Here is a 17114-nt window from a genome sequence, read left to right on the forward strand (position 1 = left end):
AAAACTGTGAGAATAAATTCCTGTTGTTTTAAGCCACCCAGTCTGAGGTATTCTGTTGTGGTGGCCCAAGCACACTCACACACTCAGTATTTAGTTTTTCTTAAACAGTCTTTTCGGAGAGGTTATACAATTGTTGCCCTTCTACAGAAGAACTGAGACGGTTTAAAAAAAGTAGTAAGTTACTGTTCTGAGATAGAAGCAGTAGACATCTTAGTGCACAGAAGTCCAAGTTCTTGACAGATATTGTAATGCTTTATATTTAGATTCATTTATAGGCTCTAACAGGCTCTAAACATGTATTTCAAAAACACCTCAATCAACAAAAACTGAAAGCAACAGGAAGAAAAAATACAGTAGTCTTAACATCTGTTTTTGGTGTGTTCCTCAAGTATCTCTCTTATGCTAGAAGAAAAAGTAGTTATAGTTATACTATGTAAACATTACAGTATTTTAGGGTATTTATTCAGTCAACAAGCCTGTGCCTATGGGCTATAGGGCAAGTAAGGTAGGAAATTTATTTGGTTTTTACTGATATGAAAGGAATGAAGCACATGAACACATACTCTACCAAATTCCTTAGTCCAGCTTGGACTCATTTAACCTCATTAACCTCATTTAACTCATTTAAACCTTCTAATTACTCCTCCCCAGATGAAAACAGAAAAGGTAAGGAACCTTCAAGAGGATAACTTTACACCAAGTCCAGCTACGATGCAGTAGAGCATGTAACACATCAACCTCCCAAAATCACTAATACAGCTAATAAAATATAAACAAACAAAAATGTCCCACTTTAATTTTAAAGACATCAGAGAGCAGTCAAGGTCCTCAGGACTAGAGAGGCCAAGATGCTGTGAAGGGAAAAAGCAATGAAGTGAGCTGAACCTTTTTTCCTGCTCTTCTTCTCAAGGCACTTACCAATGCCTGTGCTATAAACAGCAAGAAAGCTGGGTAGCCAAGCTGAAGGAAACTCAAGAACAAAGCAGAGATTTCAGTGGCCTCACGTAGTGGAGGAGACAAAAAACAAAACAAAAAACTACAGTGGAGGGCATGCAGAGAAGGAGGTCCTGGTGAATATACTAGGCTCTCAGTTGAGACCCTCAAGAGGTATACACTCATGTAAGGGCAAAAATGAAATGGACCAGCTTTTATACTAAAACACAGTCTGAAATCTTTTTTTTTTTTTTAAATCATCTCAATACTAGACTTGATCAAGGTGAAGAGGAGAAAAAACTGTTGCAGAGGCATGCAGAGAAGGAGGTCCTGGTGAATATACTAGGCTCTCAGTTGAGACCCTCAAGAGGTATACACTCATGTAAGGGCAAAAATGAAATGGACCAGCTTTTATACTAAAACACAGTCTGAAATCTTTTTTTTTTTTTTTAAATCATCTCAATACTAGACTTGATCAAGGAGAAGAGGAGAAAAAACTGTTGCAGAGGCACTATTTGTAGATACTGGCCAAGGATTTTCCAAAACTGTCAACAGATATCTAGACAGAGATACATGAAACTCTACAAATCCCAAGATGGATAAATACAAAGAAATCCATATTTCTGATGTGTCATATCCAGTTAAATTGCTGAAAACCTGTGACAAAAATCTTTAAAAAGACATTACTCTCAAGTACAATAAGGCTGACAGCTGATATTCCAACAGAAACAATGGAAATAAGACAATTCTGAGTGTGACAAATGTAAACAAATAACTAGTAACTTAGTAATCTATAGTTACTGGAAAAATCATGCAAAGGTGATTGTAAAATAAATGTGTTTTCCAACATACAAAATCTGAGACAAATGACATCCAGGAGGAATTTGTGAGACAGAAGGAAAAAGATCCCAGGAAGAAGCAAGGAATGGCAGGAACGAATGAAGAGCTCCAGAAGGGTAAACAAAGGTAAGTCTAAATGAATACTGACTTTACAAAACAAGAATAGGAATCTTTTATGGTATTTAAAAAATAGAACTAGGGCAGCCCAGGTGGCTCAGCGGTTTAGCGCCGCCTTCGGCCAAGGGCGTGATCCTGGAGACCCGGGATCGAGTCCCACATTGGGTTCCCTGCATGGAGCCTGCCTCTCTCTCTGCCTGTGTCTCTGTCTCTGTCTCTGTGTCTCTCACAAATAAATAAAATCTTTTTTTTAATAAATAAAATCTTAAAAAAAAAGAACTAAAATGCATAACAAAAAAAAAAAGTAGAAAGGGGTAAATGAAATTAGTGTTCTAGGATCCTGTATTATCCAGGCTGTGATAAAGCACTGAATTATTATTGATACAGTCTTGTCATAATAAAAAAACTACTGAGAGAGGAGCACCTGGGTGGCTCAGTTGGTTAAGTGTCTGACTCTTGATTTTGGCTCAGGTCATGATCTCAGAGTAGTGAGATCAAGCTGCAGGTCAGGCTCTGTGGTCAGGCTCTGTGCTTAGTGAGGAGCATGCTTCTCACTCTCTTCCTCTCCCTCTGTCCCTCTACCCACTTGCACGCATACACTCTCTCCACAATAAATAAATCCTTAAAAAATAACAAAAATAGAGAAGTTAAAAAATATGGAATTATTTTTTTTAAAATATGATTAATCCAAAGAATGTAAGAAGAGAGAAAAAAAAAAAGAGCAAACAGGACAAATAGAAAATGGTAAGATTTAAAAAAGAAAAAAAAGAAAATGGTAAGATTTAGATCTAATCCCAAAAGTATCATTAATTATTTAGATATAAACAGCTTAAATATGCAAGTAAAAGATGGATAAGGATGGATGGTGAGCACCATTTAACCATACTGTACTAACAAGAGACACATATTAAATACAAAGGACAGAAAAAGGTTGAAAGAAAAAGGATAGTAAAAGATAAACTACACATATTCTAACCAAAAAAGCTGCTGTAACTATCTAATCAGACAAAACAGACTTTAAAATAAGAAGCATCACCAGAGATTTAAAAAGGAGCATTTCATAATGTTAAAAGTTGATCTACCATGAATATAGCATAATCCCAAATTTTCATGTAACAGTGTCAAAATATATAAAGCAGAAGCTGATAAGTAAAGTAACAAACAGACAAGCCCACAGTCTTAGGGGGAGATGAAAATAGTAACTGATAAAACAAGTCAACAAGAATCAATAGATATTTTTTAAAAACTTGATCCAATTCATGTACATAGATCGCTACACTCAATGACTGTAAGAATACATAATACTTTCAAGTGCACATAGAATACTTACCCAAATTGACCATACAGAATATGTCCTTTGATCATAGTACAAGAAATCCGCAACAAAAATATTGTTCTTAGAAATAAATGCACTTAAATAACTCATGGGTCAAAGAAGAAACTACAGTGAAAATATTAAAAATATTTTTAACTTAACGATTACAAAAATACAACACATCAAAACTTGCAGGAGGTGACTCAAGCCACACTTACAGGGAAATTTATACTCTTAAATGCACATATTAGAAAAGACAAAAAAAACAATGAAAATTAATGTTCTATGTATCTATCACATACACACAAAAAAGAACATTAAATTAAACCCAAAGAAAGTAGAAAGAAATGAGAGCAAAAACGGGGGCAGGGGGACAAGGGAGGAATTCTAACAGAGAAAATCTACAAAATCAAAGTTGCTGCTCTGAAAACACTAATAAAATTGGAAACTTTAGCAAGACTGGTCAATAAAGGAGTAGGCACAAATTACCAACAAGAGGAATAAAAGGGGAAAATTATCATGGATCCTCAGAAGTTCAAAAGATAAGGATTACAAACAGGTGTTCCAGCAAACGGTGCCCATCTGCAGCTACTCTGTGGTAGTTACATGTTGTATTCACTACTACAGGAAAGTGATTGAGGAATTCCATCTTATTTATCCCCTATCTTTAGAACCCAGCACTGTACCGGGCACACAGCAGACTCTCAAATGTTTAATGAATAATTTAGCTCCCTGAAGAATCAGAAGGCCAAATGTGGAACTTCAACTTTATTCAAGAAATGTGAATAAATATTGCTAAATATACATATTATACAATGGGCTGTAAGGAGCCCATTGTCTCTTTTTATTATTTTTATTTTTATCTATTTATTTATTTTAATAAATTAATTTTTTATTGGTGTTCAATTTACCAACATACAGAATAACACCCAGTGCTCATTCCCTCAAGTGCCCCCCTCAGTGCCCGTCACCCATTCACCCCCACCCCCCGCCCTCCTCCCCTTCCACCACCCCTAGTTCGTTTCCCAGAGTCTTTATGTTCTGTCTCCCTTCCTGATATTTCCCACACATTTCTTCTCCCTTCCCTTATATTCCCTTTCACTATTATTTATATTCCCCAAATGAATGAGACCATACACTGTTTGTCCTTCTCCGATTGACTTACTTCACTCAGCATAATACCCTCCAGTTCCATCCACGTTGAAGCAAGTGGTGGGTATTTGTCGTTTCTCATTGTCTCTTTTCTTAAAGTAAAGAACTGTACCCAAATTTACTAGTCCTTTTGAAGCTGATTTTATTTTCTTTCAACAGAAAGGGAAAGAGAAAACAAAACCATGCCACTATCAAAAGTCACAACTGGTGAGAGTGTACCTACTAAAATAATCATTTACTTTTAGGTTAGCTTTGCAAAAGAACAGGACGACTTTTTTCTAGTCCTCTAGTAACAAATTACAAAGGGAATATATTTCTTCTTATTCTATATGGCCCCTTCTATTCCAATAACTGCTTTTTTATATTTTAGCCAATGATTTTCAAATAGAAGGGAGTTGGTTGGGATCCCTGGGTGGCACAGCGGTTTGGCGCCTGCCTTTGGCCCAGGGCGCGATCCTAGAGACCCGGGATCGAATCCCACGTCGGGCTCCTGGTGCATGGAGCCTGTTTCTCCCCCTGCCTGTGTCTCTGCCTCTCTCTCTCTGTGTGACTATCATAAATAAATAAAAATTTAAAAAAAATAGAAGGGAGTAGGTTTATAGAAAAAGTCACCTGGGGCTATTTCAAACTCTGTTAGTGATGGGTTATACAAGGCACGTATGTTGAGGCGGGCATGAGATTAAGAACCACCATTTCAGACCGTTGTTTCTACTATTCAAATTGACAATCATTCAACAAAGCTATACTGAGTGCCTGCTAAGTGTTTGGCACTGTCTAGACACAGAGGCCAGGGGTAAAAATGTCTACATCCTGAAGGGGCTCACAGGCTAGGAGAAGAGCCAGTGAGTAAACAACTAACACTCACAGGGGTAAGCTGGTGTCCCTGCTTGCTAACGATAAGGGTTGGGGCTGAGAAGTGTTAGGCCATCTCCAGGGCCTCATTGCAAGGCGTGTGTGGCTGTACCAAGGTAGACCACACGTGCAGGAATAGAAGGGGAGGCCCAGGTGCTGTGCATTTGCCCACCGTGAACTAACTATAGCACTGCATGATGAAAGCTCTAAAACAAGTATAAACAATATATAAAAGAAGAGGAGAACAATTACTTCCAGGGATTTCAGGAAGTTTTCCCAAAAAGGAAATATCAGACATGTCTTAAAAGCTGAGCAGAATTTTATGAAACGGAGCTAACATTTTGAACTATCACTACACAACAGATACTGTTCCTAGCGCTTTATATCTCCTAACTAGTTTAACCTTCACAACAAATTGAGTAAACAGTATCATTTCCCCCATTTTACAGGTAAGGAAAGTGAAATATGGAAAAGTTAAATAACCTGTCTAAAGTTTACACACACAACCGTATGCCAGACTCAGGGTTTGAATCCATGCTATTTGGCTCTAGAGCGTCAATTTTTTAACTGCTTGTTTAATTTGCTAGCTCTCACAGACACAAAGTAGAAATGCTGGAATTCAAGGTGGCTGGCGATGACACAAGGCTACTAAGAAGGGCAGAGCAAGACTGTGAGGGGACTATGACACATCTTATCCTGCAGACAAGTGGAAGGTTTTGTGTCAGATCACTGCTGCGATTAGCTCTACGTTCAAGAAAGACAGCCAAGGTGATCTCAATACAGGAAGGCTTCTCCAAACAGAGAACAAAAAACAGACTACTGCCTCTAAACACTGCAGGAGCCAGCTGGAGGGTGCTCGTCCTGATGCCACCCACACAAATTAAAGTGGCAAGATCACAAACCTTTACGTATAAATGTGCGTAGATGAAACAAAATGCGGACCAATGACTAATTTCTGCCTACTTGAATTAAGCTTTTTTTTTTTTTTTGTATACAGGTCAAACAAGCCACTAACCTCCCCATCAGGAACTCAAATGAGTCCATGATAGCATGGCCTTGGCAAGACAACTCATTTTTTTCTGCCGCTTTTTGTACTTCCTGCTTTAGTTTATGTCAAAAGCTAAGTGGCCTTATCAGTTTAAAGTGCAAAATAAAAACATGAGTCAGCAAACAGAGATTTCCTTCCCTCTTCTCCAAATACAAACATTTCACGCGGACACACACACACACACACACACACACACGGCATACATCTAGTGAAGAACTCACCAGAAGCCTTAAAAATACTCTTTTGTTCCAACAACTTTACTTTTACAAGCTTATTCAAAGGAAAGATTCTGAACTAGAAAGATAAAAAGGTCTTACATAAATATTTTCATCAAAGCATTATCTATTTTAGGGGGAAAAGGGTAATAATATCCAATAACTGGAAAACAGTTTCAGTAAGCTATGGTACAATCCACTCATGTAGCCCTTAAAAAATTATGTCCATAAGAGGTATGTAACAACTTAGAAAAAAACCTTAAGCACAACATAAAATGGTATATACAGCATAAACAGTTATGTAAATATACCAAAATATTAACAGTGGCTGAGTTTGGAAGGTGGTAATTTCTCTCTCCTACTTTTCTAAACTTTGCAAACATTTAAAGAAAAACTTTAACTTTTGAATTTTAAAATAGCTTCTAGATGCAAATATTGCAAATTGCAAAAACCAAAAATCAATTTCATGAGGTCAAGCCACATACAACCTCTATTTCTAACATCAGGTTGGATGTATAATATGATCTGACGTAGAAATAAAAATACAGTTTAAAACAGGCTCTATATAGGGAGTGTTTCCCTATGGAGTCCTTCCTATGGGAAGGATTTCTATTAGCACTGCCAGAGGTCAAACAAGAAAAATACTCTTATAATACTCCTTTTGACTTGGCTATTTAATTTTGCAACCTACGTGTCATTCCTTAATGTTAAAAGGAAAAAAGCAAAAAATTTTAAAATACCTTATACTACTATGTAACTTGCTTTATATTTAAAGGAAACCTAATTAGCCAATTGTACAACAATGGACATTTTCTTCATCCTGGCCTCATCTAGTAAAGAAACCAATAATTATCCAACTGTGTGAATAAAAACAAAATACACTATCTGGTGTTCAATATCGTTCAGATCTCAGATTCCCATACAAGTTTTAAAAGAATTATTCTAATTTGTATCTGAAAATACATTTTTTAAAAAAGGGCAGAGAGAGGATAGCTGCCAAGTGGTACAAACCAAGTACCTTTATAAACGGATGAGAGAGACAGGAGACAGGTCAGGACCAAATTAAATGCCCTCCGGAGCTTCAGACTAGTATGGTTTATAATTCTTGCACTGGCATGGAATTCAATGCAGTAGACAAAATAAAGGACTCCACTAAATATTGAGGGAATAATTAAACAATTCAATAAAATAAGGATAAAACATGGTCTCCAAAACGTGACTGGCAAAAAAAAAAAAAAAATCAAAGACTCCTAGTACCTTAAAAAAAAGTAACTGACAGAAGATAAATGGTCTATTGTCAATGAAGCAAGCAACTCACGTTTTCTCTTCCCATTTCTTGTTCTTTGGCTCATTACTCTGTCTTAACTCTAATGGTAAAACAGCATGGCACAAAGATCAAAAGAATCGAGGTACTAAAAGCACAAGGTATTGATTAACTTCACTTTGGAACTGTTTAACAGTTGGATAAGTTATTTCAGAAAAAAAGACTTTACAAAAATTAGTCTATCTATAAAAATGTTTGAACCATTTTTTAGGAAGCAAGCATTTCCAATGAGGATATAAACTGCATATTTCCTGACTTAAACCACTAGTTTTTTTCTTAAACAGATAATCTTGTGAATAAGCGGGAAAAGACTTGAACTCCCAAAGACAGAGCTACACTGGGGATTCAGAGAAATCCTAAGCCAACTGTATGATTTCTGTAGCGTGATAGTTTTTTATCTAAAATGTTTCAACATAAAAAAAACAAACAAACAAAAAAATAAAATAAAATAAAATGTTTCAACATATACCAAACTAAAATGCCATGGAGATGTAAAATACCCCAGAGATGTGTTGTATAAATAATTGGTGGCAATGTTAGTACTATGGAAAGGTATGTATCATCTATCCTAACTTTCAATTTTAAATAGGATTCAAGGCTTGATAAGAACTCTTGCTTCCTCTGAGATGCTCGTCTAAATTAAAACATCAAAAAGGGCCAAAAAGTGAACATACTAGGGGATCTGTAATGTAACTTTTCATTACTTCATTTTTTTAGCCTACTTGTTTTCATTTGCGTACCCAAGTCAACTGTATACTTTTACCAAAGGGAGAATTGCCAAAACAGATCATGATTCTCAAGAAGAATAAAACAAAGATAACCTAAAAATTCATGACACTCACAGAAACGACAGAATCACAGATGAGTAGACACTACATATTAGGGTTAAAAATGCTTAAAAAGATGAAGGCTGCAAAGAAAAACATTCCAGAGATTCAATGCCAGTAAATATTTTAAAACATAAAGAGCAATCCATCATAAAGCCAAGAATTACAATGAGCTTTGTTGGTTAAGAGTAAGATGGAGAATTCACAAAATGGCAGGAGAAGGTGAGGGGGGGAGAATTATAACCATATTCATTAGACCTAAGTAAAATTAGGCTATGGAGTCAAAAGTCCTGAAGAGTAGGTATCTTCTCAAACTTTTGATAGAACTAAATTACATATTACTTAAAAGAGGAACAGGAGACAATCCACATACTGTCTTAGGAGTGCTGAAGTAGAAGCAGCACATACACTCACATTTTGATGTGGAAAAACCATCCAATGAACAATACCTGTGAAAAACAGTAATGAACACAGGTGGAGACAGTACTCTGGAACAAGTAAAATACAACCATAAGCAGTATCAACTCTAAACAGTCCTTAACAGGACACCCGGGTGACTCGGTTAAGCTTCTGCCTTTGGCTCAGGCCACGATCTTGAGGTCCTGGGATCAAGCCTTTTGAGCCAAGCCGAGCTCCCTGCTCAGTAAGAAATCTGCTTCTCTCCCTCTGCTGCTCCCTGCTGCTCATGCTCCTGCGCTCTCTCAAATAAATAAAATCATTAAAAAAAATAAGTAGTTCCAAACAAAAGCACACGAGACTATTTATTATACAGCTCCTTAAAGAAAATAATACATCTTTATCCACTCTTAGACCGGAAAAAATAAAGTTTAAATCTGCTATACAAGTATAATGCCATTACAACGAATATCAAAACAGAGACAGATTTTCTCTAGCTATTTTGGTCTCAAACAAATACCCCAAAGTTAAAATACTCTGAATAAGGGGGGAGAATTGTAGAAGAAAATGATGAAAAAAAAATGAGGATGAATAAAATCTCTCCAACTTTTACAGACCTGAAAGCACTTTTTTTTTACTTTTTTTTTTTTTTAATTTATTTATGATAGTCACAGAGAGAGAGAGAGAGAGAGGCAGAGACACAGGCAGAGAGAGAAGCAGGCTCCATGCAACGGGAGCCTGATGTGGGACTCGATCCCGGGTCTCCAGAATTGTGCCCTGGGCCAAAGGCAGGCGCCAAACGGCGGTGCCACCTAGGGATCCCCCTGAAAGCACTTTTTAAACTACCTACTTTGCTGCTGGGAAGCTTATCTAAAAGGAACTCTACCTCGACTGAGTCCTCAGAAAAAGAAAACGTATTTAAACAAATTCCTACGCAAGAAAGTGCTATGAAGATCCACTGGAGATCACAGAATTCTACTGGTCTTAGATCAAAGCAGCAGCAGACTCCTGCCATTACAAACACCCAGAAGTCAAATTTCACCTTACTGAGGTCTCTTATTATGCCTTGTTATTGTTCTTTCCAAATACTTCCCAACTTTCTAAACGTGTAACTAATGACATAGAATAATTTGCTGTTTTTTCAGAGATTAATTTTCCAGATCTGGGGCAATATGGGGAGGGAAGAAAACTCTTGAAAGCTTGTTTTTAGTAGCAAGGCAATGATGCAGGTACTACTACCTTAACACATGGGCTAATAGCCAATTTCCCAGGCTCTCGGATGTGACTTAGGAGACATGCTAGCAAGAGCTGCGATGTGCTCTCTCAACAGCGTTAACTGAGTGGAAACTGTGGAATCAAAGGAAAGGAGTAATACGTAGACTTTGAATAGCAGCTCACCACTTACCGCGTTTAAGTTCATTGCAAGCTGTGCCATTTTGGCCAGATCATGTCAAAAGTAGCGTCCCTTTGATGAAAATGAAGCAAGGAACTTATGGATGTCACAATGACACAAGACTCTAAAGAGTACAGGACTCTAGTTTACATATTTAGGTGTGCCAGGTATACTCTTCAGTACCTCTCCACTGTGTCAGGAAATTCCTGAAGACAAGAATGCTCTCTGGTTCTGTTCTGCATACACAATTTCTTCCATCCTGACAAACCTAGGCTGCTTATAGAACTGCTCAACTTTTCTTAGTCACAGAGACTCCCTGGAGGATAGCAAGTGTCGGCTCTGTTTCATTTCATTAGATGATTACTTGTTGAATAGATTGAAGGTACTTAGAAGTTTTCTCACTGTCCTCAACTTCAATAAACAAATTTGGCTTATTTGTACATCTCCTTGCAACTTTCCATAAAAGTCGTATGGCATTCTTTAATCCCATTGAATCGTTGCTCTCAAATTCATGCTTGCAATGGAAGACTGTCGTTCAGCTCAGGGTAGCCTTCAAGATATGCAGGCCCTAATTGCCTCACTCTGATAAATTTCATCTGTATTCACCTCAACTCAAACACTGGACAATTATTTGACCTCCAAGTGCTCACTCCTTAAACACAGGAGACTGATGACCAGAGACATCAAGAAAAACTCTACCACAGTTTTCTCTTAGAAAAAAGAAAAATACTCTGAGTCACTGTTAAAGTAGAACAGCAATTTCACAGATTGCAAAGAATGCTCAATGTGGTAAATTCCCATAAGTGGTCAGTTATGATTCATCACTAACAAATGAAAAAAATTATTCTTTTTTTAAGATTTTATTTATTCATTCATGAGATGCAGAGAGGGAGAGAGGCAGAGACACAGGCAGAGGGAGAAGCAGGCTTCCTGAGGGGAGCCCAATGTGGGTGGGGCTCAATCCCAAATCCCGGGATCACACCCTGAGCCGAAGGTAGACCCTCAACCGCTGAGCCATCCATGTATCCCGAACAAAATTATTCTAATTGTATTATTACCTTATGTAAGCTCTATATTAGTTGTTTTTACAAACATTATCTCATTGACTCCTATAGCAATCCTTCATGGCATGTATCATTACCTCAATTTTACTAATAAACCTGAGAATTAGAGGTCAAGTAACTTTCTTAAGACTATCTAAGTGGTAGATCTACATTTAAAACAGATAACTACACAGAACAGGTGCTACAGTCCATTAATCAAATTTTTAAAAAAGTAATTCAAATGCCAAATTCACAGATGAAAATGGAGTAGGCTAGAGGAGGAAAAAAAACTGCTCTACTAAAAAAAAAAAGTCCTGCTGTATTTCATTTTTTGGAACATATTTCTCCTTCCCCACTGATCTCACAGGTGCTGTTTATGACAACAAACACATCTGTAGGGGTGAGCTGACATACACAAGGCAGGACAGCTTGAACCCTCTCCCTATATTTAGATCCTTCTGCTCAGGTTTTAATTGAATAATTTAATCAGGACCCTCTAGAAGGGAAACACATCCATATTCATCACAGGCATCAAAGGAAACATCTTTACAAGTTATATCCTTTTACAAACCAACATATGGTCTCACGCCATTCTCCCAATTGTTGAACTCCTCCTCTGGGAAGAACATGGAATTTTATTCCTTTTTATCACTTGAAAAAATCACTTCCCTCCTAATTCAGTAAAACTGGGTGGAGGCCACTTCCTCCACAGGTGAGAGAAATAAAACTTGTTGATCTGTCATTGTCAGGAATTTTAAAGTTAACTATTTATTCCATGTACTTTCAAAATAGAAACAAAAGGCAGGATAAGTCCAAAATAAGAAATCAGGGCACATGTCCCACATTTTCAAATAAAACCCCTACAATTTTTCTGTCATCATAAGATGTTTCTAAATGAGAAAACAAGAGCCCTTCACTTGAGAGTGAAAAAGAGGTATGTTGGAATAGTTGCTTCCACTTAGAAGCTGTACTCTGAACAAAACACCTCTCTGAGCTCCAATTTGCTTTTCCACAAAATTTTAATTCCACCACCAATCCTGCTGGGTTGTTACGAGGCTTAAATATGAACCTATAAAACTGATTTGAAATTAACAACATGCCAGAGAATATAAAACATTTTATTAACACAACAGTTTCACAAATAAGGAACTTAATTTTAATACTTTGTACACACAAAAAAACGAAGTTTCCATCCTAGTTTCGCCTGTTCTGTAAAGTTCTAACTTTATAAGAAAGAAAGAAAGAAAGAAAGAAAGAAAGAAAGAAAGAAAGAAAGAAAGAAAGAGAAAGAAAGAAAGAAAGAAAGAAAGAAAGAAAGAAAGAAAGAAAGAAAGAAAGAAAGAAAGAGGGGGGAAGGGAGAGGCATGGCACGGCACTTAACAAAAAAGACAAAAAGCATATTTTTAAGTCTGTGCCTTCATGAGACCTACACTGCAGTGGTCAGAGAAGGCCTCACTAAGAAGGTGACACTGGAATAGAGCCTAGGAAGGTGATGGATGGGCTGTGCTGTGTGGGGTAAGTGGAGCAGCACACCGGGAGCAGTGGGAAGAGCAAGTGCAAAAACCACAAGACACAGTGCAGGGAGTGAGGACTGAGGTGGGACAAGTAACAAGCAGACACACAGGGAGCCAACCCCCAGGGACATCACAACCCTCACTCTAAACTGAGCTGGGGGCAGCCCAGGTGGCTCAGCAGTTTAGCGCCACCTTCAGCCCAGGGCATGATCCTGGAGCCCCGAGATCCAGTCCCATGTCGGGCTCCCTGCATGGAGCCTGCTTCTCCCTCTGCCTGTGTCTCTGTCTCTCTCTCTGTTTCTCTCATGAATAAATAAAATCTTTAGAAAAAATAAAATAAAATAAATTAATTAAAAAAATAAACTGAGTTGGGAACCACTGGGTTGATGTGAGCAGAGTCTGGCAGAATAATCACGGGTTGGCCCGCTAAAGAATGGAAGTAGGGAGTAGCTGGAGTGGTGATATAGTGGTAGGGGCAGGAGAAAGAACTAGGTAGACGAATTAGGAAGCTACGGCAATTATGGTTTGAGAGGGTCAAAGGTTTGGATCAGTGTGCCAGAACAGTCAGATCTTGGATATATTCTGAAGGTATGGCCATGAACAAATATACTTTATTACTGAAGGAAATAAAGAAGATAATTAACCATAAAGTTGGAGAAATCAGTTTCATTTTTAGACATGCAAAATCCTATATTATGGAACTGTGAGGCTGAGTGTCTGAGGTGGGGTCACAAGTCACTGGAGAAGCAGTCTGAGAATTATCACAGAAACAGTAGAAGGGCATAACGATTGGAAGCTAAAATTTCTTAGGAATGAGGGTGAATGATGGACACTGGGGTGATAAATCACTAACAAGGAAGGAAAGTGAGAGGTATAATCTGACATGATAGTCAAAGCTGGGTGTTTCTATGGAGGATGGTGGAAGAATGGTGTGGTGGTGGCAATGAACTGGACCCTCACTTCCAGGCAGCATGATATGAGGGCTATGAGAGAGAACGGCCACGCCTTGAGACAGCTGCAAGGGAAGTGACATCCTCAGATGAATATACACAAACATATTCATGTTCTAAATAACCCAGATGTTTAACAATAATGGAATGATTAAATAAATTATGGTACATCTGACAATGATGTAACTGTTAAAAAAGAAAAAACAGACTTTCATGTCTAACAGGGAAAGAAAATGATATTGTTAACTGTTCAGTTACAAAAAAACCTGAAAAACAATAATATACAGTATGGTTCCATTTCAAAAACACAAACAGAAACAAAAAATGCACAGATGCACAGGTATAATATACGTGCATTTTTAAAGGCCTAGAAGGAAATGCAGGAAACCAAGTAAGCAGTTCCCTCTAGGAGTAAGTTGGAAAGAGGTGAGTGCAGAACATTTTTACTTATAACCAATTACTGTTTTCAATTTTAAAATTCCAAAAATAAAAATAAAGAAAAATCAAGAAGGATAACATTTATTCTACATTGCTCTGTAAGACAGTATTATGACCAAGAGGTGGCAAGATTTATCTTTTTATAAGGAAGAAAATAATTGAAAGTGTTTCTGCACAGAGTGAAAGTATCAGTGTGCTGCGATTTTTAAGAGAAATGTATTCCTGTATACAGAGTTGGAATATATGACTTAATTCCAGGTGAATAGGATATGGATGGGAATGCACTTTTTTATTAAGCAATTCAGCCACATGATCAAAAAGTTCAATTTTACAGAACACATGTTATAACAAAAAATTGTTTTTCTTCCTACTGTAGTCCCTTAGTCCCCTTTCCACTAACAATTCAAATATCCTTCAAACTTTTTAATGCATGAATTTCTTACTAAAAAAAAGTTCACTAAAATATCTTCAAAAACAATTTGGTCCTGTCACTTTTCCAGTGTATAAATCTGTTACTTGAAAGATTGAAATAATTTCTAAAAATCAAAGTTTACACAACCATTGAAAAAAACATTGACATTAGCCATATTTCACTCTCTTCTGCATGACAATCAGTAACAGCCTGTTTTCAATCTGCCAAAAACTAGACAGGACTTACATAGGTTTGCTTGGCAACCTCAGAGAAAAAGAACCTAACAAAACAATAGCAGCCCTCTTCCAGAATAGGACCAGCTCCTGCCAGTTAAGAGTTAAAACAAGCAAATGCAACATCTCCCACTGGGTTAGAGGAAAAATGCTTTGGATAAAGGCAAGCATAACCTACAGAATTAGATGAGAACTGTACCATAAGTCCAGACCTTCTGTGCCAGACATACAGATGGCCAACAGGCACATGAAAACATGCTCGACATCACTACGCATCAGGGAAATGAAAATCAAACCACAAAGAGACACCTAACACCAGTTAGAATGGCTTTTATCAAAAAATTGTCAAAAAGACAAGAAATAACAAATGTTGGTGAGGATATGGAGAAAAAGGAACCCCTGTTGGTGGGAATGTAAATTGATGTAGCCACTATGGAAAAGAGTATAGAGGTTCCTTAAAAAATTAAAAATAAAAATATCATGTGATCCAGCAATTCTACTAAGGAGTATCTACCTGAGGAAAATGAAAATACTAATTCAAAAAGATATATGCACCCCTATGTACACTGCAACCTGTGTCCAACTATGAATGAATGGATATGGAAGATGTGGTACACACATACGCACAGAGAAATAAGAAAAGAACAAAACCTTGCCATTTGTGACAACGTGGATAGAACTTGAAGGTATTATCCTAAGTGAATTAAGCCCGATGGAGAAAGACAAATACCACAAGATGTCACTTACGTGTTGAATCTAAGAAACAAAACAAAACCCAGACTCACAGACAAAGAGAATAGACTGGTAGTTGCCAAAAGGGATGAAGGTTGGGGGAAGGGGGCAAAATAAGTGGAAGGCATTAAGAAGTACAAACTTCCACTTATAAAACAAATAAATCATGAGGATGTAATACACAGCATGACAGATACAGTCAATATTGTATTAACTTTGTAAGGCGACAGATGGTAACTAGACTTATTGTGGTGACCATTTCATAAGGTATACATACAAATGTCGAATCAGTATGTTGTATACCTGAAGCTAATAATAGCGTACATCAATTATACCACAATGAATTTTTAAAATTAATCATTATTTTTGGAGTATATTATGCTATTAAAGATTTCAATTCCTGGGACGCCTGGGTGGCTCAGCGGTTGGGCGTCTGCCTTCGGCCCAAGGTGTGATCCTGGACCCAGGATCAAGTCCCACATCGGGCACCCTGCATTGAGCCTGCTTCTCTATGTCTCTGCCTCTCTCTCTGTGTGTCTCTCATGAATAAATAAATAAAAATAAAAAAATAAAGATTTTAATTCCTTATCACATTTTGTTTACACTAATATTATATACTAATATTGTTTATGCTATATACCCTGAGAACACAGCAAATTCTACCGAAATGCCTATTCAAGATTCAAATATTGCTGTGGAAAAATCTCTAAGTGGATGATGCAGTTAACCAGAATGGTTTTATTATATTATAAAAATGTATAAAGGCAAACATACCTTATCATGTAAATCTCTCATCTTGAAATTCCTACTATAGGCAATAAACAGCCTTAATAGAACATCAGAAACACACCAATTTGAATACTCCTCAAACTCTCATCACCATCACTACCAACTTCAAAGGGAAGGAGTTATGATGCACATGGTTCAGTGGGTGACATCATATGAGTGCATCCATGGTCTCCATTAATTTTCAACACAGCTCTAGGATTCAAAAAGAATAAAAAATCATCCTCCTATCACTACCACCAACACCACCACTCACAATGAAGCACCAAGCACCATTCTGACACTTTATACCTATTAACTCTCCTAATCCTTAAAAGAATCCTATTAGGACTACTTTAGGGGTACGTGGGTGGCTTAGTTGGTTTAGCATCTGCCTTCAGCTCAGGTCATGATCGTGGGGTCTCAGGCTGGAGCCCCTCATTGGGGTCCCTGCTTAGTGGGGAGTCTGCTTCTCCCTCTCCATCCCTTCTCATGCTTGCTGTCTTCCTCTCTCTAGTGCTCTCTCTCTCTCAAATAAATTTTAAAAAAACAAAAGGATTATTTTAGAGATGATGAAACAGAGGTTAAGGAGCTTGCCAAGGCAACCACTCTATC

At 37.4% G+C, this 17114-nt stretch overlaps 1 protein-coding gene across 6 annotated transcripts in view; it reads right to left on the reverse strand.

Moving 5' to 3' along the window:
- The window catches only part of SMAD1 (SMAD family member 1), a 76946-nt gene that overhangs the window by 45505 nt on the left and 14327 nt on the right, over positions 1 to 17114 (reverse strand). Inside the window, exon 4 of one of the 6 annotated variants that reach the window (XM_041738276.1) lies at positions 16509 to 16715. The exons of the other annotated variants lie outside the window; for them this stretch is intronic. The gene's annotated coding sequence lies outside the window, so the exon portion shown is untranslated. The remainder of the gene's footprint in view (positions 1 to 16508; positions 16716 to 17114) is intronic. 6 annotated transcript variants of the gene reach the window in all.

This window comes from Vulpes lagopus, chromosome 23, assembly GCF_018345385.1.
Source record: "Vulpes lagopus strain Blue_001 chromosome 23, ASM1834538v1, whole genome shotgun sequence".
NCBI lineage: Eukaryota > Metazoa > Chordata > Mammalia > Carnivora > Canidae > Vulpes > Vulpes lagopus.